Source organism: Halichoeres trimaculatus, unplaced genomic scaffold, assembly GCF_033239565.1.
Source record: "Halichoeres trimaculatus isolate MK-OKI-2021-1 unplaced genomic scaffold, fHalTri1.1 fHalTri1_scaffold_21, whole genome shotgun sequence".
Taxonomy (NCBI): domain Eukaryota; kingdom Metazoa; phylum Chordata; class Actinopteri; order Labriformes; family Labridae; genus Halichoeres; species Halichoeres trimaculatus.
The window spans coordinates 23,775,505-23,800,446 of NW_027437199.1; the positions used below are offsets into that span (position 1 = coordinate 23,775,505).

Genomic DNA, 24,942 nt, shown 5'->3' on the forward strand with positions numbered 1-24,942 from the left:
CAGTCGTGCATATTAGACTAACTAGATATTTTGAGAGTATATCCTGAGAGTAAATTGAATTGCTCATTGAGTTAAAGAATCTAACAATTCAAATATGTAGAAAAAAAGGCTAAACATGCATTTACATATTTTTATTATCAAATTAACAGTCGGTATTAAATGACAACACCAAACAGCTGATAATAGGTCATAACTTGATTTCATCGACGCCCACCCGTTCAGAGGAGTCAATCTGAATGGTGGCCCTGATTTTCGCGGAAGAGTGATTCGTCTCATCTTAAATAAATAAAGACGATCTTCGTCTGTGCTGGTTTTGACGGCGTTGGGGGAGCACAGCTTGCTGCTGCAGCGGTAGAGTTAGGGACGGACGCACTGGCCGGGCACATCCCTCCCCCTTTCTCTCTCTCCCTCAAACACACATACACATTCTCTCTCTCTCTCTCTCTCTCTCTCTCTCTCTCTCTCTCTCTCACACACACACACACACACACACACACACACACACACACACACACACACACACACACACACACTTCACCCTTTTCTACAGCATCGGCGCACAGTGAGTGGCGTGGCGGGGGAGGACACGGGAGCCGGTTACAGCAGACGGTGAGTTATTCATGCCTGGTTGTCTTTTCTCTTTTTTTCTTTTTTTTTTTTTTTTATGTTATTCTAAAGATGCTACTGCTGCTCCTACTGCTGCTGATGACGATGATGGGGGTGAACGCGGTTTTCCTCTCGGTATCATTTTGGGAATAATGGTGCAGTGCTGGTTGGTCTATTTTAATTCCAGTGATGCTGCCTGACAAGGCCACCAGATGCAAATAATCCAGCAAATATGGAGGCGCCTGACGCGGATGGTGGTGTTTTTATCCGGATTCGGCAGAGCATCAGAGGCAGACCTGTGCACTGTCTGCACACTGCCTGTAAAGCAGCATCCATCAAAGCATCCATAGGGGTGGGAAGCCTTGTGTTGATCGGCTGTAGTGCTGAACGAAGCGTCGGTTTATGCGTATTGCTGCTGCCACCGGCCGGTGCGGACAGGCCTAGTAGCGCTGAGCGGACTATTTGATGTCTACAAGCGATGCGGCCAGATGCAGCTCAGCTCCTTCAGCTGATGAGGTCAGGATTGACTCTAAAGCAGAGAACAAGGCTAGACACCCCAGGCCCTGTTTTTAGATGTGATATGTGAATGGGAGGCAGGTGTCTGTGATCAGTTAGATGGGGGGTGGGTATCTCTCAGCTCTCAGTGATTCTTCCATGAATCTAATAACAAGGTTCTTTGAATGATTTCCGTTCTTTTTCTTCTTAAATACATTTTTTATTGGGGTTTGTTTTTCCATAAGATATCTTTGTTGATGTATCAAAATTAGAATGAATGGATACTAGTTATTAACTTAGCACTTGCTGCTGATCCTGGATTGGTTACAAAAAATAGATCTGAGGGATTCTACCCCCCCCCCCCCCCCCCCCAAAAAAAAAAAAAAATAAAATAAAAATAATAATAATAATAATAATAATAATAATTATATATATATATATATATATATATATATATATATATATATATATATATATATATATATATATATATATATATATATATATATATATGTAATGAATAAATATTATAATATAATAATAATAAAAATAAAATAAAAATACATAAATAAATTAATTAAAAAATAAATAATAGTTATAATAATAATAATAAAAAGTTATGGTATAGAGTTTTGATTGCTGATGTTAAAGGGCTTATTGCAGCTTATTTTTTTAAAATGAACACTTAACATGGTCTGATAATGGCAGTAGAATAAGTCAATCTCTGACTTTGTATGTTGTTAAACAAAAAAGGCACAAATTTAGAGGAAGAAGTAGCTGTTTTTTGGTATAGCTGTTCAAAACACTCTTTTTTTTCAGCATTGCTTTATTCGATGTAACAATAGGGACTTCGCATTCCTTTACTCTGCTTTGAGTTTGAAATCGAGCATTTCAGGTCTTATTTACTGTGTTTCTTCCCAAGTATTATTTAATTAGACCATTCATTAGATGATACAGATGCATTTGGATGGTTGCAGAAGGTCCATCCGTGGTGCCCATTTCTGGACAGGAAGATTGCTATGATGGAGTCTTTTTCATGAAGTCTATGGATGGAGTTCATGATGGGATACTGGTGTCGGGTGAGACTGATGCTTCTGCTGTCTGTCAGACAAGTCCAGCTTCACCGGCAACAGCAGCAGCAGCCTCTAGCCCAGCTCCAGGTGACAGACACAAACAAGGATTGCTAGAGATTCAACCTGAGATTCAGCCTGACAGAAACATGAGCAGAGCATGGTAGCTAAGTCTTGGTTTTCTGACTCTAGATTAGTGGATAGACCTCTGATAGGCTCCTTTGTCTTTCTCTCTGTGGGCTTTATCATGATGACTCAAAGAGTGTTGCTTTATGATCAGCTCTTACTCGTACTACTTATTTTTTATGTCTATATATCTGATTTCAAACTTTAAATATGTTGATGTGAACACAGCATTAGCCTACATATCACTAGTTAAAAGCGCTCACTCACTGGGACACCTGCTCCGTTCTCTAGTTCTCCTCACACCACAACTCCACAGCTCTCCTACGGATGTTATTCCTCCTAATCCTGCCCTGTTCACAGTCTCTATCTTTCCCAACAGGCTCATAATTATAACCCTGAGGTAGGGCTGTACAATATGGCCAAAATCCAATATCTCGATATTTGTACACTATATCTTGATACACGATATATATCTCAATATTCTGACTTCTCTAAATCACCATATAAATGTTAAATCAGCGCTTTGATGCATAAAATGACATCAGTATAGTGATTCAAGCAAACCTTTCAATTGGATTTTTAAAATTTTAAGGCAAAAAGGGGAAAACTCAAGCAGGTAAAGTTTAGCAAACCTTTTAATTTAAACCAAACTTTATGTAGTTACATATTTTTATTTCCAGTAAAATAATGTGACATTTGAATCCGCGTATATTCATGTTAAACAGAGGTTGAAGCAGCGTGACTCCTGATTGTGAAATCATGTTCAATTGCGGTTTTTAACGCCGAAGTACAAAAACCCATACTAAAATGTCTCCAGGTGACCCTGTGGTTTATTAATTTAGGAATTTCTTCCTGGATATTATTTTTAAGTTGTTTTTTCCTAGTTTTTACCAGTTATTTCCCATCGATTTCTTAACAGTTGTCTTTAACCTGCAATGAGTCAAATAGTGACCAATGCTGTATAATTATCACCTCACTGATACCAAATATCCAAAGTATGACAAAAAAATCCTCGTATTGAACAGATTAACTGTCTAATTTCAATCAGTTGTTGGGTGAATGACAACAATTCTTTACCTTTTTGGAACCATCGATCTCCTTTAGATTGTCATGAGTCATTGCATGTTTGCCTTACAGTTTATCTAGTGACAAAAATGTTGAATTTGTTGATCAGAATTAATTTGCTCTGGCGTAGCATGTCTGTAATCCACTTTACCTTCTAAGAGAAGAGTTTTAATCCTATTTATTTCTCATTTGGTAGCAAAGAACCACAATTAAGAAAAGCAGTGTAAGTTTAAGGTTTGAGTAATTTTTTTTTTCTCAAATCAATGCCCAGGTTTAAAGTTAAATTACAAGGAGTAATGTCTTGTAGCCAGATATACCAACGTGTATCTTACAGTTATAGTGTAAAGTATAGTATAGTATAGTATAGTATAGTATAGTATAGTATAGTATAGTATAGTATAGTATAGTTTAGTATAGTAAAGTATAGTATAGTATAGTTTTGTATTTGCATTGTACCTATGATTGTATAATATATGGACATAGCCTCTGTAACAATACAGAAATTTGAAGCCCAATGTCAGCACGGGTCGTATTAGAAATGCTGAGCTAAGTCTAGCTTAAAAAGGTGGGCCTCTACTCTCTTTGCAGAAAGGTACAGGGTGCTCACCTGTCAGTCCAGTCAGCCATGCCCTTATATGGTTTGATAACTAAGTTTAATAACTTTGAAAATAAAGAGTCATGCTAATCCCGGGACAGATCCCCAAATAACCGAGACGAGCCTTCCCACTTTTTGAGACCCTTCCGTAGTGGTGCCAGACTAAACTGATCCAATCTTGGAAGGTGGAGCTACAACACTGCAGACCGTTGATTGGTCAAAAGAATCATCACTGACCGTGCGACAGCTGCTGTATTCCTCCTTGCGGCACACTGTCTTCTCTGAAATAAAGCTTGATTGTGCTTTGTAACAAAGAGACACGTGCCAATCACAAAGGATACAAATTGCTTGATGTACACTGTGTCACGGTGCTGTGGTTGTCATGCTATTATTTAATAGATGCGGCGATTGGCATCAAGCTGACATGCCGCCTACCCTGAGGGGGCATGGTTGGCTGTGGAAATGCAAACAGGACGAGGCTTAACCGAGCAAACACATACCAAATGGTACGACTCTAAACAGGACTGGTGGAAACGGGGCTTTGGACCCAAGCCGCTTTTTACTCTTAACCAGGATGTAAACGTGTATTTCTGCTGAAAAGCTCAGATTTTTAAATGGGTATGTAAGTGGTTTCTGGTATTTCTGCAGACAGCCTCAAGTGGACACTAGAACAGCAGTTTTTCTTTTTCACTTGGCCTCACATTTTTAGACCAGGGGTTGCTGTTTGATCATATCTGATTTACTGAGCTACTCTGTGACACCCAACTGCTGTGGACAGATAAGCCAGAATAAGATACAGGACCAGAACCTCCTCTTTTAGCCTCTTGAATGCTTTTCTTGACATTTATAGACATTTCTACTTTATTGACCCTTTTAAACAGTATTACAAGTTTGATGAGCATGAAATACAATACATGAGAGAGGCACAGGGTATTTTATATTATGCTACCAGAGACCCCCATAGTCTCAATATTCTCCAAATTTTAGTCCTTTTTATGATAGGCCACTGTTAATGCAATGTAGAAGTGTGCTGAGTAGCCAGTTTTCTATCCTCACTTCTTACTGTGGTCTCATATGATAATGTTGTTATTGGTGATTTGTCTCAGATGCCTCGGAATCATTAAATCCCAGCTGAAGAATCACAGTGACATTAACAGGGACCCCTGTTTGATGAAATAAGTCACAGGGCTCTACACTAACCTTTCACTGGTAGCACTGGTGGGACTCACTTTCTTAGTGGGTCACACCATTTATTTATTTATTTATTTGTGGGGGTGGGGGTGCAGTAACTTTAGCTATGATTTTGGTAAATATTTTATTGTCAATATGAAGTTTGCAACAAGCAACACGCTCTGGCTGACAAACCTGGTTCTTTCTTTTCTGTAACTTGAAAGGAAGACAACAAAATGCTTCTTCAATAAAAGCAAAGAATAACAAAAGACTTACATGTGTTAACATGTCAGGGTAATTATAGTTAACAAAAACATTATCGTTGAAAGCTTTACAAAACAATCACTAAAATTCTTGAATGAGTTCACAAAACTTACTTAAGTTACCTAAAATGATGGAGAAAATGTCTTTAGTTTTTGTCTTTGTGCCATGTGTGCCATTACTCCTGAATATGGATGGAGTCTCCTATTTTTTTAACACTTTTTCCAGCTGTTCTCCTGGCTTGTGATTTCTCCTGATTATCCCCCAACTTTAAGTTTGCTCCAGCGATCTCTAATATTTTTCAAAGTTAAATCAAGCCCTGTACTTGGGCTGTTTATCGAAAACTCAAAAACCACCCACTCCTCTATCTCTCAGTTGGTCTGATCCAAAGACGCTGCAGGAGACCTCATAGACAGATATATAACTGTGCTGCACTCGTTTATGAAGAGTTTATCAGAGCCTTTGCCGTTTTCTTTCTTTTGTTGTTTTTTTTTAGGTGTTGAAATGACATGACATGAGTTCAACTCTTGCACTGGTTAAAAGTTAATTCATCCTGTGGTTAGACCTGATCTCTCTATCTAACCTAAGCTCCAACATGCTCTAACGTAGCATTCTCTTCAATAAGGAGAGTTTAGAGCAGCATGAATCTTGTTGTGAGTAGGCCGACTCTTAAGTAGTGAAATGCTGGTCGTTGTGAAGTTCTGTCTGTCTTCGGTGTGTGATACAGATCCGTGCTGCTCGTGTACGCGACTGCGCTCTCTCCTCAGAGCAGGAGGGAGTTCAGGTGGAGGAGACTGACTGAGCCAGTGAAAGAGAGGGAGAATTCAATCCACAATGTCTAGTACAGTGTCTGTGATAGAGGAAGTATTAAGATATATGCAGTCACACAAACGCGATCGGATGAAATTTGTACTCACACAAGAACCATTTTGGTTGCAGTCTCAAGCCCTGAGTCAACATGACTAGTGATCACTTTGACTTTTAATTAAACTTAATGACAGTCATTCAAAACTGTTCCAACCCAAAGCTGTGCTATAATGCTAATATCAGACTGCTCACCTACATTCGAAAAGTTCCTGTCCGCACTTTCTGCAGAAACATAACATGGGCCACAGAAGACATGTTTGCTGTCTTCACAGAAGATATCCTTTAAAACAGAAGCTGCGTTAACCCAGTGTTAATTTTCTCTAGGCCTCAGTAATTTCCTATTACAGTGAAACTCATCCACTTAGTTAATGCATTACAGCACGACAGCACAGGTGTATTCAGTCACAGTAAATGATGGGGTAATTCCATTAAAGCACTTGAATACAGCTAAGCCATGGTTAATGATATTAGTCACACCTGTGCTTTTAGATGAGCTGAAACGTCTGCTGTGTCTACAGTCTGCTGTGCTAACAGTCTCTTAGGGTGTAGTTACACCTGTTGCTCATTTGCTTTGTTCCGATTCAGGGGCAGAAATGATACAATTGTAGCAGTTGTCACTTGGTTCATTTGTGTTCACAAAGCAAAAGTCTGTTGTAAAGTTGTAAACGAATGCCATGTGTGATCTTTTTTTTTTTCTCTCATTGGTCAGAAATCATACCTGGAAGGTGTGGAGTTTCCTTATCTTCATGGAGTATCAACAACGTGTGGCTAATTAGCGTTATAGCTTTAATGGCTCATGTAACAGTGTGTGCTCTATGATCAACATATGTAGTTTTTAAGAGTCCTGACTGCATTAAGGCACTTCGATAAGTCACTTTATGTCTTTACTGCTCCACATGAGCCCACGACTCATTTTCTTCAGTTCCTTGGTCTACTCTTCTTCTGCTGTGGTTGATTCTTTTACTCCTTTTTCTTCTTCTGTTTTGACTGTACAGTTGTCAACCGAGCTCATTACTGCTCGCATCACTACAGTGTGAGCCACAGTTACAAGTCAGTTGTGCCAGTTGCTGGGGCGTTTTTCAATCAACTTCGTATTAGTGGTTGCTGTTTCTGAATAACAGCATTTTTATTGCACACACAGTATGGAGGCCACTTTTCCAATCATTAACTACTACACAAGCTTGACATGTAGCCTAAACATAGTAAGTGGGTCAGATCCAGAGGAAACCTGACGTTTCTGAGGAGGACAAGTTAATCTTGCAGGTGAAAAACTTCAAATGCAGAAATTTGGCAGAAATTCATGTCAACACCAGTGCTGAGCTCCAACCTAACTTCCCATGATGGATATTTGACTCTTGGTCATGAAGGAAACACCCAAAGTGAAGTATTTCAAAGACATGTGGTCATGCTCAGTACAAAATTAAGTGAGACTAAGCAGAAATGTTCAAATCCCAGTGGTAAACAGCTTAATTCGTTGTAAAGTAAAGTCTTAAAAATAATATCCCCTCATCCACTAAAAATTTTGTCAAGGCTCTAAAATGTTTGGTAAGGATTTGGGTCAAAGAAGCCATAAACTCACTGCTCTTATCACACTGTGCATCCAACTGGTTCAAGCAGCCAGCATCACATGACCAGTTTGAACCAACCAGCCTGAACTTTACAGATAACAGCACTGTGCGTTGAATCTGTCTCCTCTGGTAGGCTAATATCTTCTTCCCCCAAGAAATGAAATGAATTTGATGGCCGACTTAACTTAGATGTTTTACACATGGTTTGCAGAGTGTGTAATTATGCAATGCTATTAAAGCTGAGTATTTGACTTCTTTCACAAGACCTCAGTGCTTCCTGTGGCCACACTGGTGTCATTTCTCAGATGTCACTCTGCAAAGCTTGGTAGATATTTTGAGGCCTTCTCGTGCTAGTCAGGGGTAGAAACGCCCATTGAAGCTGGCCCTGGATGTTTGGTTAACCTTTTTATTGGGCGTCTGCTGATCCTCACTGTGTGGTAATGTAGGAAAATGTGGCTCCAGTTCATTCATGCATGTGTCCCTGATCCTACTTGTCTAACCCCTAAGTAAAAGCCTTTCTGAGACCAGCAAGTTCTAAGTAAATGCCCTCTTATTGCTCTGAAAGAACATTTTTGTGGAACAGATGAGCTGTGCAGCGTGCAGCTAAGGAGGACGGGAAACAGAAAGCAGTTCTCAGAGTGGAAAAGTTATCCATCAGTTAAGATGTGACTTAACTTGTAAATCAAGTAAAAACAGGTGCCTATGTTAATGAGATCTGAAGAGCACATCTGTCTGTGTTGATTTAATTTTTTCTCTATTTAACTCTAGTAGGGGAGCCTGGGTATGTTTGTAACATAGGCAGAGTTGTAACACCACCAATTGCTCCAATCAGGGATAAGAAAGGAGTCATATGATAATTTCAGTATTTACCCACTGATCACCCAGATCACACATGGTGGTTGCCAGGACTGGAAACAGGTGCATGCAGAATCTATAAAGAAAAAATATATGTTTTGAGGTTAGAAAGTACATTTTTTGACTAAGACTATTATTGGTTTAGTACTTATACTGTTCCAGATAGAACCATTTGACTAATGTCAGAATAAATTGTAGTTTCTGAGGCAAAATATGATGCATTTTTCCATGCTAATGTCAATCCACTATGGTAATACAGCTCACTAAACACAGGCTGACAGGGATTGGTGGGTTGAACTAGGGTGTGCCATTTCTTATCGTCTACAATGATACCGGTAAAATTTTATTGACAATATAAATGTGTCATTTCGTGACATTTACAGTGCAGAGACGCAACGACGTATGGCACTCCCTGCTGTGTACAAAACAACAATGGCCGAGAGCAAAAGCAACACAGCAGCATCAACTCCATCCTCACATGAGGATTAAGTGCCTATAAGAGGAACTAACTCGGTGATGTGGAGGTGGTTTGGCTGACCAAAGATCAGACACTTAGCAAAAAACATTAAATGCAAAATGTGCAAGAGAATTATTACTTTGAAGGGTTGCAACACCACAAACATGTTTCACCACCTGAAGCTGAAACACACGGCCGAATAGGAAATAGGAAATACTTTATTTATCCCAGAGGGGAAATTCAGGAGTCACAGCAGCAATCAAGAAAACAAAAGTAAGAAAGTGTATAGAAAGTGCAAAAAAGCTCCTCCAATGTGGCGCCGGCATCCGATGTCATCTCCGTCAGCCACGCCCATGAACAGTACGATGCCACTCTGCCCTCCAGCAGCCCCTCTGCCGCTGGGCTAGCTCGTCCATCCCACCAGAGATAGATCCCACGTTCCCAACAACGATGGATGGAAGGACAGGTCGTCCTCACCTCCTCCTCCTCACCTTGAGGGAAATCATCAAGCCTTACACTAGTTAGCATTGACATGCTACAGGCTGCAAACAGCTAATTTCACATGCAAACAATGCAGCCATGGTTACATGTAGGATCTCCAGACAAACACAGGAGAAAAGTAGTAAAAATATCACTGAAGCCACAAAAAGTTTGGTGTCCATGACCAACTATGAACCACACAAAGTAATGATCCACTCCAAATAAAAAGATGATGAAAAAGAGACTAAAAAGTTACAAGAAACGGACAAAGAAGAGAGAGCTGCTGCAACAGGCAGCTACTTGGGCAGCGCCTAGCATGTAAGTTATGGTTGTATTCCAGTGAAATGGAATACAACCACGTGTGAAGACACGTGAGGAGCAAGCCACAGCTACATTATTATCGATGGAATTTTTTGTCTCTACGACAGACCACACATGACTCCCAAAACTTCAGCACCTTCAGTCCATGCCTTCTCCTTTCTGTTGGTGTCCTTATAGTAAGAATGTGCTTTACTCATATAGAATTATGAAGTTTTTCACCTGCAGGATTAACTTTCCTCCTCAAAAACGTCAGGTTTCCTCTGGATCTGACCCACTTACTATGTTTAGGCTACATGTCAAGCTTGTGTAGTAGTTAATGATTGGAAAAGTGGCCTCCATACTGTGTGTGCAAAAAAAATGCTGTTATTCAGAAACAGCAACCACTAATACGAAGTTGTTCGTTTTTTTCTCCCATATCATAATAAATATTATTATTACAAATTTCCTTACAATATCGCGAAATAATTTTGAGGCTATATGGCCTACCCCTAGTTATAACACATCTTTAAGAAGTGTCAGAACCATCCCATTATATACAACTATGAACATTTTCTTGATTTTAACACCACTCTGAGTTCCCAGTAAGAAATTCCGAGTTCAGGAGTAAACATTTATTGAGCTCCTGTTGGATTCTTTTTATTTTAGAATTTCTGACTAGTGCTTGTTGCAATAAATCAGCTGTACACATAGTATTATTTGATGTTTACATACAGAAATAATGCTGTTATGGCATGTTTTCCAACATGGCAACTGGAACGCTTAACTCAGAGATGACATCATTTCCACTCCCGACTTCCCAGTTCCGAGTTCAAAAGTAATGCAGCAATACATGCATACAGGAAGTGAGTTATGTTCATTCACAGAGAGAGATATTGTTCTGGATTGTTTTATTTTGAATAAACCTTTTTTTCATTCTCATGACCTCTATTTTTGCTGGTGGTGTTACAGCCACCACGTGGTGTTACAGAAATGATACCGGGTGCACATCAAAAACACAGTTTCAACAAACAGTCACACAGACTCTATACATTAAAAGAAACGCTCCTCTTTCTACTGCCAATGTGGCACAGACTGGCTGCTGTTGGCTGAGGAAACACTGTACCATCTTGTGTTTGGATCCCCATCGTGTCACCACATCATGGATGAGAGCCTTTTGTGGTAGGTTGAGGGCAGCTTGTTTTTCTCTAAGCCTTCGCCTTCTTTTCCAGCTCCGTGAGAAGCTTTGGACCCTAACTGCAGTGTCAACCCTTTGAATATTCAGAGCCTTTGAGGCCAGGTTTAGGTTATGCCCAAAGCATCCAAGCCACAGATCCGTAAAGTCTTCAAAAGCCTTTACCATATTTGTTGCATTGTCTGTGGTTACACATACCATTTTTTTTTCTTATTGATCCCCCACTCTTCCAGCATATTCTTGAAAGACTCTGTGATGGTTTCAGCAGAGTGATCTTCTGGAAAGAACTGTGTCTCAAGGCAGTGTGATGACAGTTGCCAGTCTGGGCTGAGGTAGTGGACAGTGAAGCTGATGTAGGTTGACCAGCTCCACTTTCACTGGTCCAGATGTCAGTTGTTGCAGCAAAGTATGTGTCCTGAGCCTATTTTTTTTTACAACATCAGCTTTAACACTGATGCACAGATTTGGGATTTCAGAAATTTTGGGGACACTTTGTAGTGAGGCACAGCAACCTTCATCAGTCTTAGAAATCCAGGTCTCTCAACTATTTGAAAAGGCATCATATCCATCGCAATGAAATGTGAGAGGGCTGCAGTGAGGTTTTTGGCAAATTTCAAAGTAGGTGCATGATCAGGGTGCTTTTGAAATGCCTGCTGTATAGTTGGTGTGACTGTCAAGGATGTAGAGGATGTAGAAGCTGTTACATCACTCGGCCTGCATGCTGCACTTCCACTCTATAAAAAAAGGACAACAAATGAATTATTTCCATTTATTAATGAATTGGATCATTTGGCTCAGCCTGATGAGAAGGATGGTTGAACAGTACATCACTTGACAGAATTGTATCTATAAGAAAAATGTTAATAATATAGTATAATCACTTTGACAATTCATTTCTGCTGGAAATGCCTCACTTGACATGGATAATGCAGTATTATTACAAATGTTACTCCCCGAGACTGTTTATTATTGCTATTTTTATATGATTATTTTGGCTCACTTCAACAGACCACGTGTTTTAATGAGTAATGTTAGGAAACTCTTTAAAATACTGTGATAATGAAGAACTAAATAAAGGTTAGACCGACAAACTGTGACGTTTTCAGCTAAAAGTTAACTTACCTTACACTTGCTGTAAAGTTGTGGGTGGTGATCACGGAGATGACTCATGAGATTTGATGTGTTTCCTCCCTTCACGGGGACTTTCTTTCTGCACTTTCTGCAGACTGGGGGACCATCTTCGATTAGTTTCCCTTCTTCGTCTTTATAAAAACCAAAATATGCCCAGACTTTGGACCTGGTCCTTTTTAAAGGGAAAAAATCTCTGCTGCACTCTCAATACAACCATCCTCCGCCATCATCTGCACGCAAAAGCCAAACAATGCAGGATGCGCGCCTATGCATGTGTTCCCTGTCACACATAGGAAACAAAGCAGACGCATAGTTCCATATTTTTTAGGCAATAACAAGCATCACCGTGAGTTATTGACGAAGTAATGTCATCAAACATGGTATTTCGGTAATTTAGAAAGGAAACGGTAATGATTGCCGTCGGGAATTTTACCATGATTTACCATTTTACCGGTAACCATTACATCCCTAGTGCAAATACAGGAGGCAGAACTTGGCGTTAGCTGTTGCAGGATTGCAGCCTGTCACCTGCTAAAAACAAGCTGATACTAAGAGATCTGTTGACATAAAAACTAGCAAGATGATTTCCAAAAGATATTAGTCCATTTGAAATCAGACTGCTCCACTCTGAGCACGCAGAACTATGATGGGGATACTTTTCTTTTTTTTTAATGAGTTCAGAAGACTTGACTTGGAAAACATAACTCACAGTTTATATGTTGAACCACATAAGAGCGCATTGTTTTGGGGTTATTGATCCAGCAGCCACTCTATCATACTTTGTCCCTTGGTAGTTAACAGTGCATTACAGTGCATTACACACAGTGCGTCTTCGTTCCTAGGCGCTGCCCAAGTAGCTGCCTGTTGCAGCAGCTCTCTCTTCTTTGTTTGTTTCTTGTAGTTTTTTTCGTCTCTTTTTCATCATCTTTGTATTTGGAGTGGATCATCACTTTGTATGGTTCATTGTTGGTCATGGACACCAAACTTTTTGTGTCTTCAGGGATATTTTTACTATTTTTGCTTCTGTGTTTGTCTGGAGATCCTACATGTAGGGTTGCCAACTTTGAGGCAGAGAGATACGGGATGTGGGGGGGGGGGGGGGGGGGGGGGGGGGGGGGGGGGGGTTCCTCGCTACACAGCACGGGGGGGGGGGGGGGGGGGGTAGTCTCTCGCTACCGTACAGTCTACGCTCGCTACACAGTACAGTGCGCACGCACTGGGACTGGGTCACACGACCGTTAGCACGGCCATGGCAGGCAGCCACACACACAATGCATAGCACACAGAGAGGAAAAATATATGCATCTTGCCTTTACCTCTGAGGCCGGGACAAACAATGTCCCGTACGGGACGCGCCTCTTTTGGCTCAAATACGGGACGTCCCGGCTAATACGAGACGGTTTGCAACCCTACCTACATGTAACCATGGCTACATTGTTTACATGTGAAATTAGCTGTTAGCAGCCTGTAGCATGTCAATGCTAACTAGTGTAAGGCTTGATGATTTCCCTCAAGGTGAGGAGGAGGAGATGAGGATGACGTGCTGGTTCTCAGGTGTGAGCTGGGAGGTGACGACGTGGACCTGTCCTTCCATCCATCGTTGTTGGGAACGTGGGATCTATCTCCGGTGGGATGGACGAGCTAGCTGTGCTAGCCCAGAGGCAGAGGGGCTGCCGGAGGGCAGAGTGGCATCGTGCTGTTGACGGACGTGGCTCCACATTGGAGGAGCTTCACCTGCTGTGGGCAGACAGGATCCAGGAGACAGAGACTGAACAGACTGCTGGGGAGGCTCAGTCCTGGACCCTGTGGAGGTGGAGACTGGCTGGGCTGGAGAGTGGTGGGCGGGCTGTTGTCATCTATTTTCATGTGGACCTTTTTGCACTTTCTATACACTTTCTTACTTTTGTTTTCTTAAATGCTGCTGTGACTCCTGAATTTCCCCTCGGGGATAAATGAAGTATTTTCTATTCTATTCTATTCTATTCTATTCTATATCTATTATCTCATTTTAATTGATTCACAGTGTGTGTGTGTGTTGTCCAGCCTGTAAAAGTCAGCGTCATAGTGTGATAATCAGTCTTATCATGTTTGCTCTTGCTCACCAACAGTCAGTGCTTTTGGACGCTGGCCTATAAAAGTCAGTGGTGCTTCACATCAGTGACAATGCCCCACCCTGTCACTTTGTCCTCTGTCTCTTTCACCCCCGAAGCTGCTGAGCCAGCTGGTTTTTGGGGCGGCTGGATCTTCCTCATTGTCCCCTCAGAGCTGGGCTGCTGTAGTCACCTTGTCTTTCTCCCCCCTCGTCATGCAGGCATGGCTGCTCTGCTGGCTTTGCATTTTAGCTAATTACAGCATGCAGCGTGACCCACATACAGTTGAAGACCTACAGAGCACTCCTTTGTAGGATTACTCTCAAGATATTCAAAGCTTTCTATCTCATATTCCCTTTCACTTCCTCCTAAGTTTTTTTCATCAGAATTATATTCATCTGATCAGCCTTCCATCAAACAAAATTTCAGCAGTTCTCTCCCTGAAACTTGCGGCAGACAGCGATCAAAAGAAGGACCTGATTGTGATCAGGACACTTTCTACCAAATTAGCTTCCAGCTCTGCTCTCCTGATGTGTGATCTGCTGGAAAAGTGATAACCCTGATGTCCCCACTCAGAAATGACATGAAGATACTTGCACAGCAAAATTTATATCAGACTACCTTAACATGATAGAGATGTGAGAAAAGAATATTTTTATCTAACACATATTTAGTGTATTCTCCTCTAAACAATATCACTAACGAGGGTATAAAGTTAAGTGTGCTCATAAAGACTTTTATCTTTTTGGTTTACTATAAGCAGTTCATACCATGGAGTAATATAAGTCTTTAAATCTCAACCTGTTGAAGAATAACACATCTCATCAAGAGAGCAATCCTGCTGAACCTTTTTCTCTCTGGTAGAGTTCCTGACATACAGCTTCTAAAACATGGAAACACCCTTGTCTGTGCTTGTATGAATAAAGATGTACTGTGATAAATATATTCTACCAATCTGAGAGTTTTATGCACCGTGTTCACTTACTTAATTTGATCTGAACACACCATTGTCTGTATCCATCACCTAATTCAACTATTTTTCATTTCACATTTCATATTTCAACATCTCTGCTCTGACTTTATACCATTATGCTGATATTGCCCTGAATCTTCTTTTCTATTTATTTTTGTACTGTTTTTTATTTTTTGCTGAACCTTTTACTGCTAATTTTTTTTTTAATTTCTCTTTTTAAACCACTGCTGCTAAGTATCAATGGAATACCAATGGGATTGACTCTGGAGACAAATTAAGTTTTTAAATTGAATGTCACTGAGGTCAGCTGACCATATTATGTTAGATATCATTAGAGGACTAAGGGTTTTAGGCATTTTAGTGGATTTAAAAACCAAAATTATGTCTGCTTCCTCTTCTTCTGCTTTCCTCTTTTTACTTTCTTAAGAAGTAAAAAATAAATTAAATCTTCTAATACTTAATTTTATGGATGGGTACTGAATTAGATATTTTTATAGGTACGGACCAAAATCTGTCAAAAGTACCGGGTACTGATTCACGAAAAATCAAAAGGTACCATGTTTAGGTACCTAAATGCATCTTTGTGGCTATGAGGGAGTGGAAGAGCAGACAATTTTCCATGCTGGACATGAACACAGCATTACAAGGTTATATATTAAAAAATGATAATGTCAAATTGAAAAACAAAAAATAAAAAATTAAACAAATTGATATTTTTTACCTAAAAAAGTACCGAAAATTGGTACTGTTGAGTACCAGTACTGATTGCCAGGTACCAGGCATTGGTACCGTATTGTTTCATAAGTGAAAGGTACCCATCCCTACTTAATTTATAGGAACCTTTTTTTCTCCCACAAACAGCTGGTGTATGCCAAAACAAAATCAAATCAAGGACATGACCTATTGCAGGATGAGTTACAGTCCCTTTAACACTGGCTTTTCACTTTAGCATGGCATAGCAGTAAATGAGTTTGAAGAAATAAATGTTAATGCTGTAGAGACCTCTGTTGAACATTTTTCTGCACACCAGTGAGAAGCTGTGCTAATATGTCAAATTTAGACTGGCATGGAGGTACAACCCTGCTCGTCAATGCATGTCTGTGCTGGATGCTACATGCTAGCCACAGGTGGTTTGAACTTTATGGGGTGGTGAGACAGTCAGCCAAAGTGTGCTAACATGGACCCCTACATCTGCACATGGAGCTAATAGACCCCACTGCTGTGGTCCATACTCCTTTCTCACACCCCATACAGTCTGTTAGTCTTTTTCCAATAATATGTGGACTAGAGCAGCTTAATTTTGATAAATAACTGTCAAACAGTAAATACTTTTCTTCAAGATAACATCCAGTAGTTCTTGCAGCATGGTGTTTTATATGGTAAAACATGATCAATATAAAATTGAGACAGATATTCTTTAGACTTTAACCGCTTCCAGTCCAAGATGGAAATGCTGCAGACAGCTGTGCACTTTGCTTCCTATTCTCTGTCTTCTCAGCATTTTCCCACCATACACACATGGCTGTTATTGACCCTCTTCCCACCTTGTCTCTCCTCCACCCTCTGCTCTGATCCATGACTCACAAAGCCCATTTAACCTGTATCAAAGAAAACTCAAGCCAGTGCTCAGCTATGACCTCCATAGGCAGTCCATAACTGAAATCTTTAACCTTAGAAAAATATGAAACATGCCCACAAATACAAATAAACTGGGCATTGATGTGCACCCGTTATCATTTCTAGAGCAAAGGGAACCCCCCCTTTACAACAATCATCCGTTACAGCTTTGTAATAACCTGCAAGATACCTGGCCACAGACGGTCCATTAATAACTGGAAGAACAACTAAAGTAGGTATCACATACTCTTCCCACATGGGTTTCCCTCCCTCACACTCACGTAACCAGGTAACATGAGTGATCACATGTCCAGGGAGTGCCCTGTAACGGCTGGATCACATGACTGATGTTTGTTTGGTCGACCAGGATACAGTTCATTTAACACACCAGTACTTGACTTATACGCCCTGTGGTTTGTTAAGAGATGTTTTAATAGTTTTAGAAATAGAAACCTTTTGATGGACCTTAGGGCTTCATGACTCCCGAGCTACTATCTTTACATCCGAACATAAATCATTATCCTCCCCTCAGATGCAGGAAACACCACTGTGTGTCTTCCTTACACTGAACTATACGTCAAACAGAACACAATATAAAGTGTATATGTTTAAACTGACTCCATCATAGACTGCTGTTAAAATAGCTGTAATTGCATGTTCTTCTGCGCCCAAATTCTTTATGAATGCAGCAATGTATTCACAGCAATAATGCATTCAAATACTTTCAAAATTATTTCATGTTTTACGCGATTTGAGTCCCATAGAGAATAAATGCAGAATCTTCAGGATTTGCTCCTTTCAGGACATTTTCAGCCTGCTTCAAACCCTTCTCATTCAGTCACACATTCAGCGAAAAACTTCATTCATACTTCAAAACATTAAAGGTAGGGTCGGTCAGATTGAGAAAGCCGCACCACTTAGGTGGATTTTCAAACGATACAACAGAACCATGCCTCCTGAACCACATTATCGAGCAGAGGCAGACGACAGCTGGAGGATGACTACAGGTAGCTGTGGAGAGACAACTTGCTACATCGTTTGCAGAATTTTTTCATCAAAGAAAAGAAAAAAAATCTCATTCTCATGTGAGTAATTTGACTTTACTGCATTAGGAGTAGATGAAAATGAAGGTTTTTAGTGCACTGAGCGGTTATACTAGCACGTACATTTGTGTTTATTTGATTGGTAGATAAGAAATGACAGATTTATTATTCCCTGGCTAACAATTCCTGCTAGCCAGAGAGCTGGAAGCAATAGTCAGATGTAAAAAGTAACAATTGATTTGAGTTTTTGTGTACGTTTAGGATTGTATCTCATTATGTGAAGAATGACTACAGAGCATACATACATATTTTAGTGCACCGTTGTTTACAGTTGGATTTTCACATTGGGTTTATAATGTTTTTATTTATTATTTTTTTAAGAGCTCTTTTGATGAGAGTGCAGTTGGTTGTAGCGATGACTATAATCCAGCGCTGAGCACCTCATGGGGTCTGAGAAGACAAGGCCACGTTCGAGGGCATGGCAGAGGTAGACGTCTGAGAGGGAGAGCAGTGACCCCGGGCGGAGGCAGAATCAGAGGCCGGGGACGTACTGCTGTCGGCGGAGCAGAGCAAGACTTTCAGCAAGTCCAGAATCTGCAAGCCCGAAGGATTCCTGATAAACGGATATAGCCTCAAATTACTTCTGATATATTTTGTCTGTTTTATCTTCAACAAATTTACCTCCATTGGTGATATTCATAGTAAGTAATGTAGTATAACTAACAAACCAGTGTATCCTATATTTTGTGTGTATTTTGTTGTTTAAGCTGACTGTGTTATTTATATTCTTTCAATAAATATTTAAAACTTACAATGTTCTTTCTTTTTTATTTCAAAAGGATTTAATCAATTTGAAGTAGTAAATAACATTGAACATAAAGGATCAACTACAGACTGTCTGTTTCTTCTTTGCACATTCATCTTCCATTTCTCTATTGCAAATTGCACATTTTTCTGACATCTATTCAGTGCACTACCTTTAAATTAAATTGTGAATATATTTTTATTCTACTCTGTACAAAGTTCTTTATTCAACATTATAATTATTATTATTTTTCTCTACTGCTTAAGCTCCATTTTTTCTACTTTTTGTAATATTTAGTGTTTCTCTTAGGGTCTTTCTATTCACAACATTTGTACTGAGAGGGTGCAGTTTAAACCGGAGTCCAATTTTTTGTATTCTTGAAAATACTTGGCGAATAAAGGCGATTCTGATTCTGATTACATCATGAAATTATTGTATGACATGTTCTGTCAGTGAACAAACTCTGTTACAAAACTAAATATTCATGAAGTTCCACAATAAATTGTATTCTTATAAAAGGAAGGTAGACAGGTCTGTTAGAGGTGTCTTGTTCATTGATTAACAATCTGAGGATGGCTGACATGATTGGAGAGCAGTGGTACATTCCCAGAATCCTCTTGTCTTTAGGCAGGGGTTGTCCTGTAATAAGAACCACAAGAACATTTTTAACTAAATGCCACATTTTGAGGACATCAAAACTGACTCCAAGAGTGCCAACTATGTTTACTTTCAGAGCAAAGAACTATTTTGCATTACCTGGACAGTGTACAACTTCTGCTTCGGATACTTATGGGAGTTTACTCAATTTATTATAAGTCTTTATTTCACCGCATTTTTCTTCTGTCATTTACATTTTCCCTTTAAAAAAGTATGACAAAATCATGACTGGTTTGGAGAGTCAAAAATGGATACACCAGATAAATGCAAGCCAATAAACAAGGACTATTGATGCTGTATATTTTTCTGTCAATGTAACGATAACTCATTCAGTAGTGTCATGTGCTGACTCACCTAGCCCTCTGCTGAGTTGTTCATATATATATTAAACCACAGCAAACATTTCCAACATTAAATTTACAAATTTGGAATTACCGTGTGTGCTTGTGAGAGGGATAAAAAAAACCACAATAAATAAGCTGTTCGTGGCATAATGTTGGATTTATAGACAATAATGAAAATAGCCTAGTATTGCTGTCGTCCTTTTTATTTACTGTTTTCCCGTCTCTCCTTGGCAAACGCTGTCAGCTCTACTATCTTTTTTGTCTTTAACATCACGCTTAGCCTGCTTGCTGCATTCTGTAAAATATTTGAGAATTTCCTTTATGCCTCATGATGTTATTGAGCTATATTTATAAATGGATCAAATGGGTTTTACCAAGGCAGAAGTTTACTACGAAGCCAACTACTGAATGTAATTCTGTTTTCTTACAAACCCAAAAGCTTCTGTTGTGAAATGAAAACCTTTACATGTCAGAAAATGCCAAAACTTACAACTGCCTGACTGTTTAGGCTGAGTCCCTCTGGCCAAGTGAGCATCCTCTGCTTTAAATAATTGATAATGTCTCAAATATGTAAATGCAAAAACACATCTTTTAGTTCCTTGCTTTGGAAGCACTGACACTGCCAGGCCAAAAATACTATACTGCATGATGAATTATTTGGCACTCTGTCCCTACTTGTCGCTTGCACTCAGCATCCTGTGTATAGGGTTGAGTTGGGGATGCACTGTGTACATTTTGTCAGAGAAACTGGATTCTCAAAATCAGAGGATTGGCTGGTTTGGTGTTCTGTTACATACCTTTGTGCAGATTTGCATTGTAAGTCAAACACTGGCTTTCCTCACCCTTGATAAACACTTTAGCATCAACATTAACCCTCTGAATTTTGCTGTGTGTCAGGTATCACTGATCCATAAGTGCCAGCACAAGAGCTTGTATTAACCCTCACTTTATTGATCCCAGGATTAGCCAGAGATCCTGAGGGTGAAGCCGCCTGTTTTAAGCTTGTCCTTACAAGCTCATTAGCTCGGGCAGGATGGGGTTAACTCAGTCTATCTTATTTTGCCCAAACCCCAATAGTCTAAATAGGCTTTTAATCAGACACAATCTCCTCAAAGAAAAGAGGATTTGGTTCCAACTACAGCCAGAGACACAGAGCTACTATCCAAATCAGTACCACCTTTATTTTGGTTTAGACTTGTACTTGTCTCCAGTTTTAGGCAAAGACTGAAGGAAGAGTAGCCTGATCTGCGAAAAAAAAAAAAAAAATAGCTGTAGGAGTGTAATAAATTCTCCTATAGCAAAGCACAACCTGGTATAGACTGGTGAGTGAAATAGATGGCACATTTGTACAGATGCAGCTTAAGACTATCCCAATGTAAACCTGCTGCTGCTTTGATGCTGCTTGCTCATTAGCTCAGACAGCATCTGTTTTTGGAGTACCAAAGTGCTGAGTGGAGCCTTTGTATGGAGAGAGCTGCAGCCTGGCTTATACAGCTGGGTCTTTACAGTCTGGCCGGTCACAAACTCAACAAGGCTGCAGGGCCTGTGGGTGGCAGTGAGTAATATAAACCTCTGTGTGTGCTTTTGTGCAGTTTAAGATTGAGTGATAGCAAACTGCCATGGTCAACCATTTGGGGAGAACTTTTGCAGGGCCTAGCTAAGCAGAGTGAGCCTTTCTCTAGTGTTGAGGTATAAAGAAAAGAAGTGCAGTTACTTTGGCTGAGCTTTGAGTTTCTGATATATAAATCAATCTCTTTAAATATGAACACCCGTTCCTGTCATTCAGCCAGGTGTGTAAGTAAGCTGGTACAGTCCGGTACTGCGTATCACTTAAAGATTCAGTGACAGTACACAGTACCAGGATGATGGGAAAATGGCTGCCTGCTAAGGCCCTCATTCAGAACCAGTCACAGCCGGACTTTGAGTCAGAAAATAGATCTGCTAGCAATACGCAGTCTTTAAATCTACTTTGTCCGTTTAAATATTTCTTTTAACTCATTCTAAATTGTTTCTAAACTGTCTGTGCTGTGTTAGGCCATGGTCACACCGGACATGAATTTGCAAAGATGTGCATCAAGATCACATACAAAGTCAATGCAAAGAGGCGTTTGGATGCAGATTTGCCTTGGCCGGAGCGTTGGACGTGTTTGGAGCGGCCGGCACATGTGGGGCATCAAACGCCCCAACACTCGAGTTGTAAATATTGAACTTTCGATGCAAATTTGCGTGAGGCTGTGCTGCGGCAGCCAATCAGCAATGACCCATCTTACCCCTTTTTTTCCCCTCATTAAAAAAAAAGTTATACATGTTCTTTCTTCTTGCATTTTGGGAAGTGACGGGAGTCACGAATGTGATAATTCATGTTTCAGCACGAGGATAACTTGCATGAATATATATGGCCATGAATGATTAAGAAGATACTTGACTTTACCTGGGGGAAAGTAGAGTCCTGTCTTTCACTCCCTCTATTCCATGTGCTCAACCCTCTGTTTAGTTTGAATCCATCCATGATGAGCAGAGAATCATTAAGTAGGCGAGGTGCCAACAGACAGCAGGGTGTGTACAGACTTTTGGGTTTGGGTGCCCTGACCAGGGCAGTGCGGATTATGTGAGTCTACATTATTTTTGCCTTATTGTATTACTGATACAGGATCAACAGGCTACAAATCTGACAAAAATGAAACTGATAAAAACCAAACTAGATCAAAACAAAGAGTTAAAAAATAATAATTCAAAGCTGAAATCTAACTGATCAGTGCTGTAGTACATCAAAAATAGTGCAGTTCAAGCTTTCTTCAGTGGTATTTTCAAATTCAAAATATATAAATTTATGATTTTTGTTGTGAGATACATGTCTCACATTTACCAATAATGCCTGTGTGTTCCTTTAAAGCTAAACATGTAGATTCATTAGGGCCCCAGCCCACCAACTGCAGGTGCAGCAAAGGCCCTCTTGAAACCCTTAGGGTTATTATTCTTTTTCATTCTTCTGCCGCTTTGACCCCAGATTGCGTGCCTTTTGCTTGACATAAATTCGACACAACTCGCCATTAAATTCTGTAACAGCCAAAAATGTATGAATCCAGTATTTGTGCGAAAATGTATGCTCCATGGCGCCCCCTAGTGAAGCCTCACTGGCTACTTTCAGCTGGAGGCCTGAATTTTTTTGTGCATTATCAGTACCTACAAAAAACTCTCTTACGACCATGGTAAATTCCGAACAGCAAGTTTGTAAGGTAGACTGAAACATCTGATTTTGGCAATTTCTACAGGATCTGAACGAACTAGTCCAAGGTTTTTTACGAAAGTCTGCTGACGTCACATCTTCTTGTCACTTCTGCAGCCCCCACAGCTCCCGCCTCTCTTCCTTGATTGGCCTGGTCAGAATTTAGCCGGGTGAAATCGTTGGTCAATGGAGCCTGGAAAGATTGATCTGCGGGGTTTCAGAAACTGAACCAGGCAGGTCCATCTGCTCTGCAAGGTTAATCGGGGTGGCCAAAACCCGCCAAAGGTTGTGAAAACCTTTATAGCTCTTATGTACAATGTTGGATCAGGACCAAAATGAACACATGTCAAGTGTCTCATCCCGAACACATCCATATGTTTCTTTTCAGGTTACAGTACAGGGCCCCCTACTGTCAACAGGAAGTCATGTGTTCTGTGATTAAAAGCTCTTTGCTTTTTACACATCTTTTTGTAAATTGCACTCAGTAATCTCTCTCAAGCCCTTATAAAGCATCACTGATTGCGTCGTGTCCTGTAGTTAAAGGGTGTGTCTGTGGCACCACCGCAAAATCAGAAATCTCGCCATGAACCAGGAACTCATTCTCACTCAGTCCAATCTTCAAATTTCACACACACCATCTAGGGCTGTCTCACAACACTTCACCTGTAACAGACAAGTGATATTTACTACAATGACAATTTCCCATTGTGTCTGCTTAAAAATTGCAGGGACCACACCTTATGTATACACATGGCTTTTGGCTGAGACACATTTTGCGGCACATGCGGCGACCAGGACATGGGGTGGCCAGGACATGCTCCAACGGGCACACAACAGGCAAGGGCCCGCCTATCGCTGCTTGCAGCTTAAATTATTATTTTTCACAATCACAATTTTTCCAAATTGTGCAGCTCTACGAGATGGTGGGGGTGTTGTCAGCAGCTGCTGAATGTCACTAAAAAAGTAACTTGTAATCTAACTTGGTTACTTTATAAAATCAAGTAATTACTTAAGTAACTAAGTTACTTTTTAAAGGAGTATTCAGATAACTTTTTCAAGATACAGCCATAGTTAACCATTTCTCCTGTTTTGACCAGGAAACTGACGTGTTTTACCACTTTATACTAGTTGGGATGGCCCGCATTAGGTGCCACAAAATTTCCCTTATTTTCAAATCCAAAACTCAACAGGTATGTCTGTGCTTAGCCTTCAAAACATGAACCACATGATTATCATCTTTATGTTTGTTGCAAAATGTCCCATTTACAATCAGGGGAGTAGCAGGATTAAGGAGCATGATTACATGATTTTACCAATGACACTGCTGCTGTCAACATACATCTCATTTTTTTCACTCATCAAAACAAGTAATGGATGGATTTTTCATTTTTTTGTACACTAACTCCTTCACAAGGCAATAAATCAGCTGTGTCCAGGCTAATGCTCACCAGGATAACAAGATGTTCAGGGTTTTAGTTGAGGGTGTTGGCATCCTCACTACAACAAACAAACAACTTATGGGAAAAAGTGACATATTTCTTTTAAGGGCTGTATGACAGGAAGTGTTATCCTCTGACAGTGCTCTGACTTTTCATTAATCAGAAACAGCGTTCCTGACTTTGAGGCCCCTTGTACCACAGCCCTCAGGGTTGTAACACTTAGGTAATCCATTTATGTACAGAGGTCATGGGATAGAATCAGGTTGATAAGAAAAAATCACCCGTTGAAATTACAAGCTTGGACTGGCATGTAACATCATGAATGATAATCAAAAACCAACCTGACCAGATCCGTGATCCAGATCCACACTCACAGAGACCTTGAGGGATGCATAAGTAAGATGAAAACTGTCCTTGTACTGCAGTTTCTTGATGTTTTCTAAAAATAGCAGCTCTGCCCTCGCTCATCTCCAGTTTTGATCTTCCTTTGAAGTGTCCCTCGTCTCATGA

General features: G+C 40.2%; 1 protein-coding gene across 5 annotated transcripts in view; it reads left to right on the top strand.

Annotated features, from left to right (window-relative positions):
• The first annotated feature begins 414 nt into the window (after positions 1-414).
• The window catches only part of LOC141810764 (neuronal cell adhesion molecule-like), an 83,979-nt gene continuing 59,451 nt past the window's right edge, over positions 415-24,942 (top strand). For 2 of the 5 annotated variants that reach the window (XM_074698563.1, XM_074698565.1), the window contains exon 1: positions 417-609. The gene's annotated coding sequence lies outside the window, so the exon portion shown is untranslated. Of the gene's footprint in view, positions 610-23,721; positions 23,831-24,942 lie in introns of all 5 variants that reach the window. The other 3 variants (XM_074698564.1, XM_074698567.1, XM_074698566.1) reach the window with 3 other exon arrangements.